Raw genomic sequence first — 16,314 nt, forward strand, 5'->3', positions numbered from 1 at the left:
GATACCATAAAAATCCTGGAGGAGAACAGAGACAGTATCCTCTCTGACATGGACAGGAGCAACTTCTTTTTAGAGATGTCTCTTGAGGCAAGGAAAACAAAAGCAAAAAACAAACAAACAAACAAACAAACAAAACACACACACACAAAAAAAACCCTATTGGGACTTCATCAAAATACTGTGTAATGTTTCTTACTTCTGGCCAATAATTTCCTTTAAGTGCTTTACTGCTTTATCTTTCACATTTAGATACATGATATATCTGGAATTGAAAATTTTGTGGGCAGTGAGATGAAGCAATTTTCATATAAAGATCTAATTAATCAGTATCATTTATTAATACAATCCTTAACCTCACCATACGACAGGGCCATTTTTTTTTTTTTTCAGTGCCATGTTTTAAATGTAGCCATTACCATCTGCAACAAGGCCATATCTTCCATTGGCTAGCTCCTGGTCAATTACTGAGTATCAGAGGAATACTGAGTTGAACACGGGACTCCTCTAATAGCCAACTTGGCTTGAAGATTCCCCTAAATCTTTGCCTATTTCTTTTTCCAGAGACTGCCTGTAGTCTAGGTCACTTCCATTCAAACTCTTGTCCCTTTCTCTTTCACAAAGGGTCAGGATTACATTCTGGTTTAACAACTTCCCAAATTTCTCCAGAACCCTCCCAATTTCTCATGCAGAGGCATTTTATCTAATAAAATACTTTGCATGTTTAATTTAATTTGAAATTCCATTTTGAAATGTGCTTCTCAGAGGATCTGGGCTAACATAAGTGGTGTCAAGGGGTCTTAGAAAATAGGCAGTAAGATGGGTATTTGGGATTGCCTCAAAGTTGGGATGTGGCATGGATATAGGTAGAGGCTTGAATGTTAAAGATTTCACCAGTAGTGACCTGGGAAAGTACTCCAGTGGAGCAGGGATTCTGTTGCAGGCTCAATGATACAGACATTTGAAATATATGAAACAAAGCCTGCAGATACAGCAGAGTTGGCTGGTAACTGCCAAGTTCTGTTGATTCCCTGAAGAAGGATAATGAGAGGCTAGGGGCTGTTAACAAGCAGCTGTTAATGGCTAAGTGTGAGAGCCAGAGAACCCCAGTGGTGGATATGAAAGGCCCTTATCACCTGTACTGGAAGGGCAGACACAGACAAACAGCAGTTTGAAGACTTAATTTTGAGAACAGAGCTCCAGAGATGCTTGAATTCTCAGTTAAGGCAAGTCTGTTATGTGAAGGTCAGGGTCATATAGAGGAAATATGGGATCCTCAAAATTTGATGGATGTCCCTGAAGCGTGTTGACTCTACCCATCCCTTTGGACTTTCTGGGTATACAGAAGTGGTCCACCCTTCTCTAGTAATGGTTAATACTTATACTACACTGGAAGACATTGCAGATGCCTCTTTCCCACAAAGCAACCAATGCACCCTCAGAAGCTGTCCCATCCCTCATCCTAGAAGCTAGGCTGATAACCGGCTTCAAATTCTAGTATAAATGTACCACCCTTCATGCTGAGCCTGTAAAGAGAACATATAAAGAAAGAAATAAAAGAATTAAGGGTACCTGGGTGGCTCAGTCAGTTAAGCATCTGCCTTCAGGTCAGGTCATGATCTCATGGTCCTGGGATGGAGCCCCACCTCAGTGTCCCTGCTCAGCGGGGGTTCTGCTTCTCCCTCTCCCTCTGCCCCCTTCCACTTGTACACTCTCTCTCTTAAATAAATAAATGAATAGTCTTAAAAAAAAAAGTAATGTAAGAATTAGAACAGCATATACCAGCAGGACCTAGGGGAATATTCCTGGGATTGTATTTTAGGGTGCTTCATGAAGGGGGCTGTAATTCAAGATTAGATAAGGAAGAATTCATTGACTTAGGGGTGTTTTCCTCAGGACACATGATTTGCCACTCCACAAGAACACTAGGGAATGAAGTACTCTGCTGCTAGGGAGGCTCTTAGAAGCCTGGAAGAAATAATGACCTACTCTCAGCAAAGTAAAAATGCCTGATATACTGTAGAAGATGGTAAAGGAAGGAACAAAGAGTCTAAGGGAAGCAGATGTAATGGTTAATTTTATGTGTCAACTTGACTGTCAACTTGACAGAGTGCCCAGATACTTGGCTAAACATTATTTCTCAGTATGTTTGTGAGGGTGTTTCTGGATGAGATTAATATTTAAATTGATAGACTGAACACAGCAGATGGCCCTCCCTAATGTGGGTGGCCTCATCCAAACCTCTGAAGGCCCCAATAGAATAAAAGGCTGAGTAAGAAATAATTCTCTCTCTGTCTGACTTTTTGAGCTAGGACATCCATCTTCCTCTCTGCCTTTAGGCTTGGACTCAGACTGGAACTATACCATCAGCTCTACTGGGTCTGGACTTCTCAACTTCCATAACTGTGTGAGCCAATACCTTTTAATAAATATCTTTTTATCTATACATCCTATTGGTTCTGTTTCTCTGAAGAACCCTGACTGATGAGATTTTGGTACTGAAAGTACTCCTTTCTAAAGGAACACAATTTTAAGGATAAATTTTTTGAATTGTTTCTGAGGTTTCTAGAATTGGCTCTCTAATCTGACTAGATATAGACATGCTGATGAGGGGAGGGGGCACCTAGGTAGTAGGGTCTATTAGGCAACCGACTCTTGGTTTTGGCTCAGGTCTTAATCACAGGGTCCTGAGATCAAGCCCTGTGTTGCGCTCTGCACTGAGTGTGGAGTCTGCTTTCTCTCTCCTCTGCCCCTTTCGCAACCCCCCACCCCTGCCATAAATAAATCTTTAAAAAATGCGAACGAGTCTATTTCCAGTGGTGAAGATAGCACTGAAGGTCCATGGTGTGATCTGGCCATGGAAAGATGCAAAATATCTGCCCTGGATACTCCCAATCAACCACTTACAAGAAGCAAGGAACTGCATGATTGTATATGTGATACAGACAATTTTGGAAATCTAATGGATATAATGAGGTTGACTGGTTACTTCTGATGTTTCTGGAATGAGAAAAAGGATGAATTTAGGAATTCGAATTCCCAGCTCAAGCTCCCCATAAATTACTCAAAACTTCTCAGGTGCCTGAAGCAGATCCTTGTCTCCTATAGCCTCAGGGATGAGGCTGCTGAGAAGAGAATGCATAATCTCATCCTGTGATTGGCCACTGAGTTCCACAAATCACCAGTCAACTGTCAGCCTCACAGGGTGACTGATCATTGACTGGGAAAGAATGGGATTCTGTAAATTGGAATAAGAATGTGTGGAAAAATGCTGGTGAAGCTGGGGACCTGAGTCCCTAAATTCTAATGAGTTTTCTCTGCCAGTGGAATAGGCCTCTCCACTCTTTACCTGTGTCTGAGGAGATTAACTCTGCCTAAGGAAACTAATGGTTTTCCCTAAAGCAGTTGCTACACAAGAATATTGTGATTGCCCTCACTCTAAACCTGTAAGTGACTCAAGTTCTAAGAGGCTCCTAAGGGTGACGTGCACAAAATGTGACTCATGAGGAGGTACGCTACACTTCAAAATAACTACTTGCATTTTTCTAATTTACACAGGAATCTGGGAAATCTGTGTGGCAATGGATATTGAGAGTATGGGATAACAGTGGAAGGAACACAATTTTGGATCAGGCTGCATTTATTTACATGGGCTCACTGAGCAGAGATTCTGTATTTAATGTTACCACTCTGGAACTTAGAAAAGGCTGTAAAAGTTTGTTTGGCTGAAAGTGGACCAAAAAGTGGCCCACAGTTAGTGAAATAGAAATTCAGGACTTGCCTTGGTTTAACATAGAGGAAGAGACTCAGAGGCTTGGGGATTTTGATATATTAGAGTGGATTTGTCATTTAAGATGTACTCAACTACCATGGGAGGGTCCAGAAGACGTACCATTTACCACTTATATGAAAAATAAATTTCTTTTTTTTTTTTAAGATTTTATTTATTTATTCATGAGAGTCACGGAGAGAGAAAGGCAGAGACACAGGCAGGGGGAGAAGCAGGCTCCATGCAGGGAGCCCAACATGGGACTTGATTCCGGGTCTCCAGTTTCAGTGCACTTCACCCTTAGGATCCTCTTAGAACTTGAGTCACTTACAGGTTTAGAAGCAAAAAAGGAGAGTGAGGGCAATCACCATAGTCTTGTGCAGCAACTGCTTTAGGGAAGGTCTTTTCTATTTCCAAGTTTCAGGCCTTGGGCTGAAGGCGATGCTAAACCACTGAGCCACCCAGGTTGCCCCGTAAAATAAATTTCTGAAGAGAAATCTGGCATCTTTGAAGGAGCATCACGATCACTCTTCTATAGATGCCAGATCTTGCAGTGGACACTTCACAGTCAGTGGTTTGGGAAACCTAACTGTAGTCAGAGTAATAAGATCCTAGGATGGCAGGAGCCAGGAGGTGACACTCAACTGGCAAAGCAAGGTAGACATGATTACCATAATGGACAGCAGAGTCAAACAGTAATCAGAACTTGCACAGACCTATCGCATTGGCTGGTGGATCTGGATGTTCCTAGAAATGAAATGGATAGGAAGCCTACTGAATTCTCACTTGATTTAAATACACAGTAAAGTTCTAGGTTGAATGAATAAAAGTTTAACTTGAATTAAAATAGATGTACCTCTAGTCAACTCCCCCTTTATTTTTAAAAAGGATTTATTTATTTTTAGAGAGAGAGTGTGCACACTCAAAACCTGCACAAGAACAGGAGGAGGGGTAGAGGGGGAGGGGGAGGGAGACAGAGAGAATCTCTCAAGTAGACTCCACGCTGAGGGCTTAATCCCACAAACCCATGAGTTCACGACCTGTGCTAAAACCAAGAGTCAGATGCTTAACAGCTACCCAGGTTCCCCAACTCTCCTTTTAAAAGAAAAACAAACAAACAAAAAACAAGTTAATTATCCAATTTTCTTCTCTGTAGGAATTTTATTTGCACTGACTTTTTTTTGGTGGGGTGGACAACACCCTACTACAGAGAGGCTATAGTGCTACAGCTGTCCACTTCTGGAAAGTGCTAGCATATTGTTCAGAATTATCTACACATCAGACTGATTTTTTTTTCTTCCCCAAATCAACTGCTATAGGAAATTGAGTCACTTTATTCAATGCTACCTACTCGTGCCTTTAGAATCTGCTTAAACACAAACCTGTATAAGAGTTTCATTTGATAATGGAGTGATGCTGTGCATATCAGAATTATGGTTCACACAACTCAATTCATGATGGTCAACTTATATCACATGATGCACATAGCTCATGGGTAAATATTCAATTTTCACTAAGGCCAGAAGCTGGTTTTCAAACAGTTTTCTGAAAAAGACAGAATAACTTCTTCCCCCGCTGAAATCATAAGGTTTTGAGGTCTATTAAAAACTGGCAATCTTGGAAAATATTTTGTATATGGATTAGAGAAATGCATCCTCGCCCAAAGTATATAATCTATAAAAAAATTCAGAGTCTCACTAGGCATTGCACTTCTTTTTTTAGTGATAAGATATACCAGGTGTATTAATTTGTTCATTACTTTGGAGAGGTCTTAACATGCTCTAGACCACCGGACCTCTAGAAATCTCACTAAGGTGATACGATCCTGAATTTCTGGATTTTATTTTATCCCTTGGAATGAATGTTTGTTTGTTTTACCAAAGTATCAGGATAGTTTCTAGCTTTTGATCAACAGATATCATCATGATATCAACAATCGTCATGAAAGCATCAATGTAGTAGACCACACTGATTTCATGTAGAATGGTTAGATGATCAGTTCTTCTGCAGATTAAATTGTGGTGGAGTGCTAGAGTGTTGGCAAGTTAAATCTGTTAGGGTATCTTGCTGTATTTTTTAGGTGAAAACAAACTTCTCCTAAAATAAGTATATAGGAAAAAAAAATCGACAGATTCCTGCATGTCGGGTACCCATGTTTTTCTGCTCCCCAAGAGAAACTGCATCTGCAATAGAGCTGCATCGTTGCAATCGTGGCTGAATCATTGTATGTGACCCTGGTTTTACTATTTTGGTAGACAGAGGCAGTTGTAGGTGTTTAAACTTGGCCTTTCCTAACATAACGATTTTCATTTCGTATGTAAGAGAATCAACATGGAGATTTTACCAGTTGCTGAGTATGCTTATTCCAATTGTATTTCAGAAGTGGGTGGATAATCATGGGATTTGTTCTGGCATCTACCAGGTCTGCTGTGAGATAGCCAAAGTCAAAACTCTATTAACTACGTGAATCCAAAAGCCTCCACTGTTCCTGGTAGATCACAATGCTGTGTGGTTCATGAAGATGTAGCATTATTTCAGAGTGAGTGTCCAATAATGCCCCCAAAGCCTTTCTACTTTCCTTCCTCTAACACTTGTTCACATGGGTAAATAGCTGTACATTCCTTTGGAGCAAGTCCATAAGACTTACAGCATAAAGTTTAGGCACTGTTTTAAGGTTCTTCAAGGGGACCTCAGTCTTCATCAAGGCTTCCTTTCATTCAAGGGATTCTGGGACTAAAGTATGGGAATTAGGGAGAGAGCCATGACTCTAAATAGTGATGATTCAGATCAGATCTCAGTTCACCAAAGCAAGAGATTTTTGCTTATACAAATCATGTAAGACATTAGTACAGTAGTCCTCCTCCCCCACCCCCAGCCCCCCATATTGGCAATTTTGCCTTCCATATGTTTTCAGTGACTTCTGGTCAACCATGGTCTGGAAGCAGATCATCCTTCCTCTGATATATTGGCAGAAGGTAAATAGTAGCCTAAAGCTACATTCACCTACTTCATCTCATCACATAGGCATTTTATTATCTCACTTCATCATAAGAAGGTAAGTATGGTACAATAAAGTATCTTGATGGAGAGAGAGAAACCTTGAGAGACAGAGAGAAAGGATAGCACACTATATTGCTAAAATTGTCCTATTTTGTTATTAGTTACTGTTTTAATCTCTTACTGTCCCTAATTTATAAACTTTATCATACATCTGTATGTTTAGGAAAAATACATAGTATATACAGGGTTCAGTACTATCTGCAATTTCAGGTGTCCCCTGGGGGTTGTGAAACATACCCCCTGCAAATAAGGGGAACTACTGTAGTAACCATTTTCATTGACAAAGATCGCCAAGGATGGAATTATTCTGATAATTCTTTCGGTATTCATTCTCATCATAATAATTCCCATTTTGTCTTTGTGGACTGAATGCTGTCATTGGGGTTCTGTTTCTCTGGGATCCCATCAATGTCACTGAATTCAGGGAATCCATTTTGATGGGAGCATCTCCCGCTATAATTTCTAGCCTATGGACAACAGCCACTGGAGATATTTTTAAAAACTAGCACTCTCTTCACCACTGTATTTTTCAATACAGAAATAACCTATGGACCTTTCTGGGGTAAACAGGTAGGGAAAGGGGTAGGTTGCTCATGATAAATCCATCTCCTTGTTCCTATCTAAACTTTCAGATACTTTCATCTACTGTTTATAAATGAAAATCTACCATAATAGTTTTAGTTAATGCAGATCACTTTTGAGCTCAAGTTTCATTCATTCATTCATTCATTCATTCATTCATTCATTCATTCTTAATGGGTATTAAGCCAAAAGCTAGAGCCACTATCAAATGTTCAAGCTAACAAACTGAACCTAAGCTAGTTACTTAGTGTATTCATAGCAATATAGTTATCTTATCTCCCAACATTATATTCCTTCTACCCTGAGAATTCATTCTCATACATATTCCTAAGAGTTCTGTGAATCTTAAGTGGAAAAATCTTGCAATTCTTTGAGTGTGTCTATAATATCTTTCCAGGTCATACTTTGAATCCATAGCTCTAAGGTCTGCTGGGATTTAAGTCTGGATAGAAGTCTAGCAGCACTGAGAGTCAATTGGTGAGAGAGTGAGAGTTTGAGGAATAGTTTTTTTTGTTGTTGTTGTTGTTGGTTGGTTTTTAACTATAACCTTTCATAGAAAGTGAAAATGGGCTATCACTACTGATAATGGAACATGGGCAGATCTGGGGAGTTTTGCAGAATCTCCCCATATGTTCTGATTACATTTTTCAATCAATGCTGTAACTGTTTGAAGAGACAGGGCTGTGAATACTGTGAATTCCGTATGTGCTGAAATTCAGCAAATGGCAAGATCTAACCTGGGATTGTTTTTTAGGAATCTTCTCCTTGTAGTTACAGGGATAATGGATTCTTTCAGAATGACCATAGAGACTTTCTGGTTCCTTACCCAGGGCTAGAGTTTGGAGTTTAAAGCCCTGAGCTCATTATTTTTCTTTCTCTGAGTTTATTATATATTTAGAAGAAATATAGCAACCTTGGTCTTCATAATCTTTATTCCCATTATAATGTTTTACTATAGCAGCTACGTGATTACCCAAAGCTTTGCATAGCCACTAGACCCTTCTGGGTGACTTCAGGAGACAACTAAAGGTGCTCTGACACAGTATGCCATTTGCTAACAGCATTCCATTTGGCACTAGAAATGAACTAATTTCCATTAAGGCAAAACACGTCAGAGAATCAGTTCTACATTCCCATCTTTAAGGCTATGTTCCCCTGGAAGCACCTCCATCACCAAAACCTTTCTAAGTCTGGGTTTCATTGGAAAAACAACTATTACCTGAATGTTTTAGATTGAGTTCCATGCACTCAGAGTCTTAGACAAGGATTCTCTTGAAAGGGATTGAGGGTATTCTCAGAAACTGCTAAGAAAGAGAGAGAAGTGGGATAGGAGCTGGGGGTAGAGGACAAACTAAAGTGACTTTTAGCTAAAATCTAACCTTACTCTAATAATACCCTGAATAATTCTTGAGCATGAGTGACACCATGGAATAGCCTTTTCTTAGGGAAAGGGGCCCAAGTAGATAAAGGTCACCCAGGAATTTTTGGGTGGAGTGGCATCCACAGGTGATGGCAGCGCTTCAGAGAAGAGCGAAGCCAGGTATCATTAGCTGCCAATGTCGCAGAACATGACCACGGGGATGGGTACATTGACCAGTAAAGGGGATCTGGGCAGATCACCAACAGTGTCTACTAACATGTTCTCTGGGTTATGTCAACTCTTTTATAATATCAAGGTTTTGTAATTAGGTACAAAAATTAAGAATTATGTATCTTCATGGTGTGCTGATATAATTTCATTATAAAATATTCCCGTTTACCTCTAGTAATGCTTCTTGTGTTTAAGTCTATTATGTCTGTTGTTATAATTGTGACACTAGCCATCTTTGATTATTGTTTGCATGGTATATCTTTTTCTTCCTTGTTCCTACATTTGAGGTGTGTTTTTAATAAGCAACATTAAGGAAACGCATTCTAATAATCTGTTAATTGCATCATTTGTCCCATTTACATAAAATGTTATTACTGTGTTTTTATGGTAATTTCTACTTATTTGCTTTTTATTCATCTCATTTGTCCCACTTTGCTTTCTGACTTCTTTGTTCATTAATTTATTGTTATGATTCTATTTCCCCTCTATTAACTTATTGACTTTAAATTATTTTACTATTCTTTTACATCGTACCCTAGAGATTACAATATGCATCTTTAATTTAATACAATTTAATACAAATTGGTACTTTTTATCATTTTTCAGTCAATGTGAGAACCTCATAACTGTAACTACTTGTCCCCAAATTTTCTAATTGTCATTTTTGTAAAACTTCAAAAGCTTTGCTTATATAGATTTTACCTGAAAAATCCTCATGTAGTCATTGTCTTAATTTTGTTTTTAGTGTTTTTTCTTGTTTGTTTATTCTTGTTCTCTGTTGTTTTGGTGTACAGATCTAGGTTTTAACACAGGCATAGATTCATGGAAATGTCACCCACTCAGGATGTGGAACTGTTCCATGTATGAAATAAGCATTTAAGTAATTTTCTTTTCTATACTTTTCCTTCTTTTGTGGTCTCTTTGCTTCAGCTCATATAATTTTTGTTGATCTATCTTCACTACACTAATTCTCTTCTGATTCTCGCCTGCTCTAAGGTAAAGTATTTAATTTTTTTTTAAAGATTTTATTTACTTATTCATGATAGTCACAGAGAGAGAGAGAGAGAGGCAGAGACACAGGCAGAGGGAGAAGCAGGCTCCATGCAGGGAGCCCGACATGGGACTCGATCCCGGGTCTCCAGGATCGCGCCCTGGGCCAAAGGCAGGCACCAAACCGCTGCGCCACCCAGGGATCCCTCATTTAATTTTTACTTTCAATATACTGCATTTTTATTTAATGTTTGTTGTTTTTAATTAATTACTTGGCATTCTCATTCTCTGGAGAAATTATCCATCTTATCAGTTTTTGTATTTGGATTGTCCATAGCTTTGTTTTCCTTAATTGGTCTTTTGTTGTTGTTGTTGTTGTTTTGTTTTGTTTTGTTTTGTTTTGTTTTGTTTTTTAGGTGAGGCATGCCTTTTAGTACAAGAATTTTTGTTTATTTATTAATTTTAAGTAAGCTCTATGCTCAATGTGGGGATTGAACTCAAGATCCCTAGATCAAGAGTCACATGCTCTGCTGACTGAGCCAGCCAGGTGATCTATTACTTGAGTTTACAAACAAGAAGGATGGGTGGGGGTGCCTAGCTGGCTCAGTCAGTTAAGTGTCTGCCTTAGGCTCAGGTCATGATCCCAGGGTCCTGGCATTGAACCCCTTGTTTAGCGGGGAGCCTGCTTCTCTCTCTCCCTCTGCTGCTCCCCCTTCTTGTGCTTTCTCTCAGATAAATAAATAAAATTAAAAAAAAAAAAAGAAGAAGAATGGGTGAACGGAAGGAAGATGAGAGAAAGAAGGGGGAGAAAGTATTTTGTTGCTGTTGTTCATGGTTCTAGGTACACTAGATAATTTTCAATTGTGCGACAGATAAAATATTTGATGAATTGTAGTTGTAATAATTTCACTTTCCTCTAAAGAGAGTTTATTTTACCCTGTGGTAGTGTTTAGATTCAGGATATACCACCGTAATATCATCAGAGATTAACTAGATTTGGGGCCAGATTATAGTTTGAGGGGGCTCTGGTTCATCACCACATAGCTCTCCAAGCACCCCAAATGAGAACCTCAAGAGATTTATTAGGTACATCCAGGTCTTCAGAACAGGTTCTGATCTCAATTATTTGTCTCTTTTACAGCATGAAACTATAAAAACCTCTAATCTGTTTTCTAGTATCTTTCCTTTCTCCTTAGCCTCTCGATCTATGCATTTCAGGAATTTGGCAACTTCTCTGTGCAAGAATCTACCACATATAAGAATTCACTTTTTTGGGGATTCCTGGGTGGCGCAGCGGTTTGGCGCCTGCCTTTGGCCCAGGTCGCGATCCTGGAGACCCAGGATCGAATCCCACGTCGGGCTCCGGGTGCATGGAGCCTGCTTCTCCCTCTGCCTGTGTCTCTGCCTCTCTCTCTCTCTGTGACTATCATAAATAAATAAAAATTAAAAAAAAAAGAATTCACTTTTTTATTCTCCTCTTCTTGTCAGGATTTTAGTGTCTTAAGTCCTAGCAATCATGAACTCCAAAATCATCTTTCTACCTTTCTGAGATGGTAAAAAAAAATACTGCTGGCTCTTTATTTCTTCACAATATTCATGTAATCTTGAACTTTCGGCTTCTACCCACTACCTGCAACTCCACCAATAATCAGCAGATGCCCTCAGAAACAGTATGGCTCTAAGAATGTAGGCTTATATCTGTCAGTTCTCTTCCTAATACACTGGTCAAAATTCACATTTCTGAGACTTGTTCTGTCTCGCTTGACTTTTATGCCTATCATCGGCCAAATGAAGTCAGTACCCCTTATGGAAAGTTCCAAAAAGAGCACAGAAGGACCTGAACTATAAAGGCTGTGGCCTCTCCAGTCCTATTGCCTCAGTAGCTCTCAATGATGCTTTAACATTTTTTGTGTGTTTTTTGGCTTTTTAAACTGTATCTTATAACTTACATTTCCTATCTTACTAAGAATGTAAGTCCTCCATAGTATATTACACTCTGTCAAAAGGGTAAGTCCAGCTTGCACTGCTGTTGAGTTGATCAGTATTGAGCCCTGACTTTCTTGGCTAATCATGGGCAAAGAAATCAAGCAAAACACATCAAGTCCAAGAAATATAAATGTGATCAGGATATTAGAATGTATAAAGAAAGTTTAAACTGTACAGCCATCCGAAAAGTTGGCTTACAAACTGTGGAAGGAGCCTCAGTGTCCATCGAAAGATGAATGGATAAAGAAGATGTGGTATATGTACTCAATGGAATATTACTTAGCCATTAGAAATGACAAATACCCATTATTTGCTTCGATGTGGAGGGACCTGGAGGGTATTGTGCTGAGTGAAATAAGTCAATCGGAGGACAAACATTATATGGTCTCATTCATTTGGGCAATATAAAAATCAGTGGAAGGGAATAAAGGGAAAGGAGAGAAAATGAGTGAAAATATCAGAGAGGGTGACAAAACATGAGAGACACCTAACTCTGGGAAACGAACAAGGGGTAGTGGAAGGGGAAGTGGGCGGGGGGTTGGGGTGACTGGGTGATGGGCACTGAGGGGGGCACTTGGCGGGATGAGCACTGGGTGTTATACTATATGTTGGCAAATTGAACTCCAATAAAAAAAAAAAGAAAAGTTGGCTCACTAATGGGGCACCTGGGTGGTGCAATCTGTTAAATGTCCGATTCTTGGTTTCAGCTCAGGTTGTAAACTCAGGGTCATGAGATGAAGCCCCCTGTTGGGTTCTGTGCTAAGTGAGGAGTCTGCTTGAGATTCTCTCTCCACCCTCTGACTCTGCCTCTCATGCGCTTTATTTATTTATTTATTTATTTATTTATTTATTTATTTTTGTTTTAAGATTTTTATTTACTTGACACAGAGAAAGAGAGCACACAAGTAGGCAACGTGGCAGGCAGAGGGAGAGGGAGAAGCAGGCTCTCTGCTGAGCAGAGAGTCTGGTGTGGGGCTTGATCCCAGGACCCTGGGATCATGAGCTGAGGGGAAGGCAGACACTTAATCAGTTGAGCCACCCAGACACCCTTTTGTCTCTTTAAAATAAGTAAATAAATCTTAAAGAAAAAAAAAGACAGCTCACTAAATTACTGCTACTTAAATCAGCCAACCCATTCCTATGAATTCTACGGTATTGTGGTTATGGTTTACCTCCTTAATCAATAATGAAAGTTTTACTTAAATTATTAGTATATGTGCTTATAGTCAGTTTCTACTGCTGACATCCAAGGAACCTAACCAATTCATTCAAAGTGTACACTTAACATGTATGTATCATATAAAGATTATGAGACTACAAAGACAAAAAAATATGTTTTAATTCTTTGTAACACATTTCTGAATCTTATACATCAACTGTATATGTGCAGAATTAAAGTAAATTTTATATTTCAGATACCCAAATTAACAAAATATCATCCAAAGTGAAACAAAACTGCAATCCAAATAATCCTATAATGTAAACCACGAAAATAAATCAAAATCATTGACATAATGTGTTTACTTAAGATGATTATGGTTCACTCTAAAACAGTGCCTTTCTGATACTCACAGTCAAATCTAATCATAGTATAAAGAATACAGGAACTCGTCAGTATGTGTTCAAAATTATATTTTTACCAAAGAGCATGAATAAAACAGGGAATATAGAATGATCACTTTTACTTTAAGAATTAGTAGCAACTTAGAAATTAAAATTTGTTCCTAATGCTGTGTATATTTCATGCACACAGAACTAGAACAGCCTGCTGAAATAAAAGGAGAGATTTCTATAAACATAATAGGCTGTATTAAGCCAGCCATTATGTTGGATACGATTTCCATTTAATGTCAGAAATTGGCTTTTGAAGATGGCACTCTAAAAATCAAAGCTTTCAATTTTTGCAGCTTCCAAATTGATTAAAGAAGAAAAAGAAGTAAGTGCTAAAGAAACATTTTGAGAATATCGTCATTCAAATATCATTTTTTAAGGGGTGGGGGCAGGTAGTGCTTTGTTTTTATTACATAAGGAAAGGAAAAGGAATGATTGGGACCAGCAATGAAAAGATAACTATGTCAGGGAGGAAAAGTATTCACACCGGAGCTCTCGAAGCCCTTCGCTATTAGAATATAAATGCTACATCTTGAAATAAACTAGAAAATGAAGGAATCTTTCTTTCTCTTTAAAGTGCCAGATCAGAAGAGGCGAGCTTTTTTCTGAGAATCGAGAGAGCTGCCTTCTGAGGTTTCTGTGATCAAAAATGGGGAAACCACTGATGTGGAAAGGCTGATATTTGAATCTCACAAAACTGGTTTTCAGCACCAGTAGTGTTAATGGAAAGAATATCAGAAGCTCCAGGACCATCTAACCCATTCGCACAATAAATTTTTGCATGGGCAACTGGGGAAATCTAATTCTAAACTTACACAGGAACTCTATTCGATAATATTTCTAGTACATGAATATGCTCCTTTCGCATAATTTTTTGGTTTTGCTAAGTCAGTACGGGAGGACTGTTAGTTGTAGTAAGTTGGGGGTGGGAATAGAAACACTTGTGCCCCCGGAATCCTGCAGCTTATTCAAGGGTAGTGTTTCTTCTGCTGGGCATTAGTATTCTCTCTTAAAGAGAATATCTCGTGGTTTTATTCCAATTGAGTCACTGAAGGAAAGAAACAAGAAGTACGGATCTTAGGTGAAAAATTAGTAAAGCCCTTTCCTCCTAACTCTGGTCGATGCTTGATGCATCTTTGGTACCTCATAAAGGAATTCATCTGAACTTGTGGTTGCCCCAATTACATGCAGGGTTTTATGGAGAAGCTGCTTTAGTCTCTGCATCATACTTTCCATTTAAGAGAGTCTTAGTGGGGGGCACCTGGGTTGCTCAGTTAGGCATCTGACTCTCATTTTTGGCTCAGGTCATGATCTCAGGATCCTGGGACCAGGCCCCTCATCAGGCTCCATGCTGAGAACAGAGTCTGCTTCTCCCTCTCCATCTGCTTCTCCCCCTGCTCTCTCTCTCTCTCTAATAAATAAAATCTTTAAAAATAAAAAAATAAGTCTTAGTGATTAGTGCTTAGCATAAATTTGATGCTCAAAAATATTCATTAAATTAAGAAACCATTAGTCCTAGTCTGTCTCAATACCAATAAACTAGCATAAATTAAGATCAGTTGCACAATTCTATAGATCAAATAGGAACACCATTTACTTGGTATGTGACATTTATATAGAATAATTTATTTAACTTCTCTTAATTTCAGCTTTTTTTGTCCTGCACATTATAACATCATATTTATAAAGGGCCTTCCACAAAGCCTGATATATCACATAGGCTATTATTATTTTTATTGCAATTAGAGACATTTGCAAATGACAAATGAGCCTTCATGTCCTAAATTTGTGAAACTGTTTTTCCTCCTCATTCAGTATCTCAATAAATGATCATTTGTGGGAAGCAAAATTTCACAGTCCTACATAATCATGGGTCAATTATAAATAGCATTTTGTTTCATTTGCTATTTTTTTCCAGGATATACATACAACTTCACTACTCTATAGAGTAATTGTATAGAGTTTTCTGTAATTTCTATTGTCATCTATCATAAAATTCTGAGGGCAGGGACCTGATTTTCAACCTGCTTTCTTATTCACTGGAGCTTCTCTTCACTCCCCTTAAATCAAGTACTCAAGTGCTCTGGAAATGCACTGAATGTTACAGTGGTGGTTGTTTTACTACTTCCAGGAATTGACAGGACAGGATATTTCCAGGAGGGGCTATTCAGGATCACATTTATTAATTTTTATGTATACTACTTGGCTGCAGCCACTAAATACAACAAGCAGGAAGCTGAAGCTCACTGAACACTGAGAAAAGGCAAGGCGCTCATTTTAGAGTGTGAGCATTAGGACAAAGCTGTACTCAGTTCTGGATGATAACCTATTTGTTTAATGGAAAATACTACTGCTGGAAGCTGGTCCTTTTCAATGAGAAAAGCACTGCACACTTTCAGCCCATAAATGGAACAATGGTTGGATTAATCCATAAATCAGAATAAGGAGGTAGTTGCTCTAAAACTACATTTTACTGATGCTTTTATAGGACTTACTGGTCACAAAGTGAGGGAAGGAACACTCATGTATGGAAAAGAAGTGAGGATGGGATAAAACGACAGCACCGCCTTCAAATAATAGCTTACACTGGCCTTCTTCAACTTTTATCAGTATGAATACTTATTTAAATAAAGTTACATTTATATAAACTGCATGTTAAAAGTGGGAGCACCATGAAGTCTTTCCTCTCTCACTTCCCACTTTTAACTATCTAATAAACTTCATGATC

The 16,314-nt window shown here is 38.7% G+C and overlaps 1 long non-coding RNA gene across 1 annotated transcript in view; it reads right to left on the minus strand.

Annotated features, from left to right (window-relative positions):
* Positions 1-11,364: 11,364 nt before the first annotated feature.
* Positions 11,365-16,314, minus strand: part of LOC112659079 (uncharacterized) — a 74,115-nt gene continuing 69,165 nt past the window's right edge. Inside the window, exon 6 of the long non-coding RNA XR_007405795.1 lies at positions 11,365-11,412. This is a non-coding gene — a long non-coding RNA (uncharacterized LOC112659079). The remainder of the gene's footprint in view (positions 11,413-16,314) is intronic.

The sequence above is a fragment of the Canis lupus genome, chromosome 2 (genome assembly GCF_003254725.2).
Source record: "Canis lupus dingo isolate Sandy chromosome 2, ASM325472v2, whole genome shotgun sequence".
In the NCBI taxonomy this organism is placed as follows: Eukaryota; Metazoa; Chordata; class Mammalia; order Carnivora; family Canidae; genus Canis; species Canis lupus.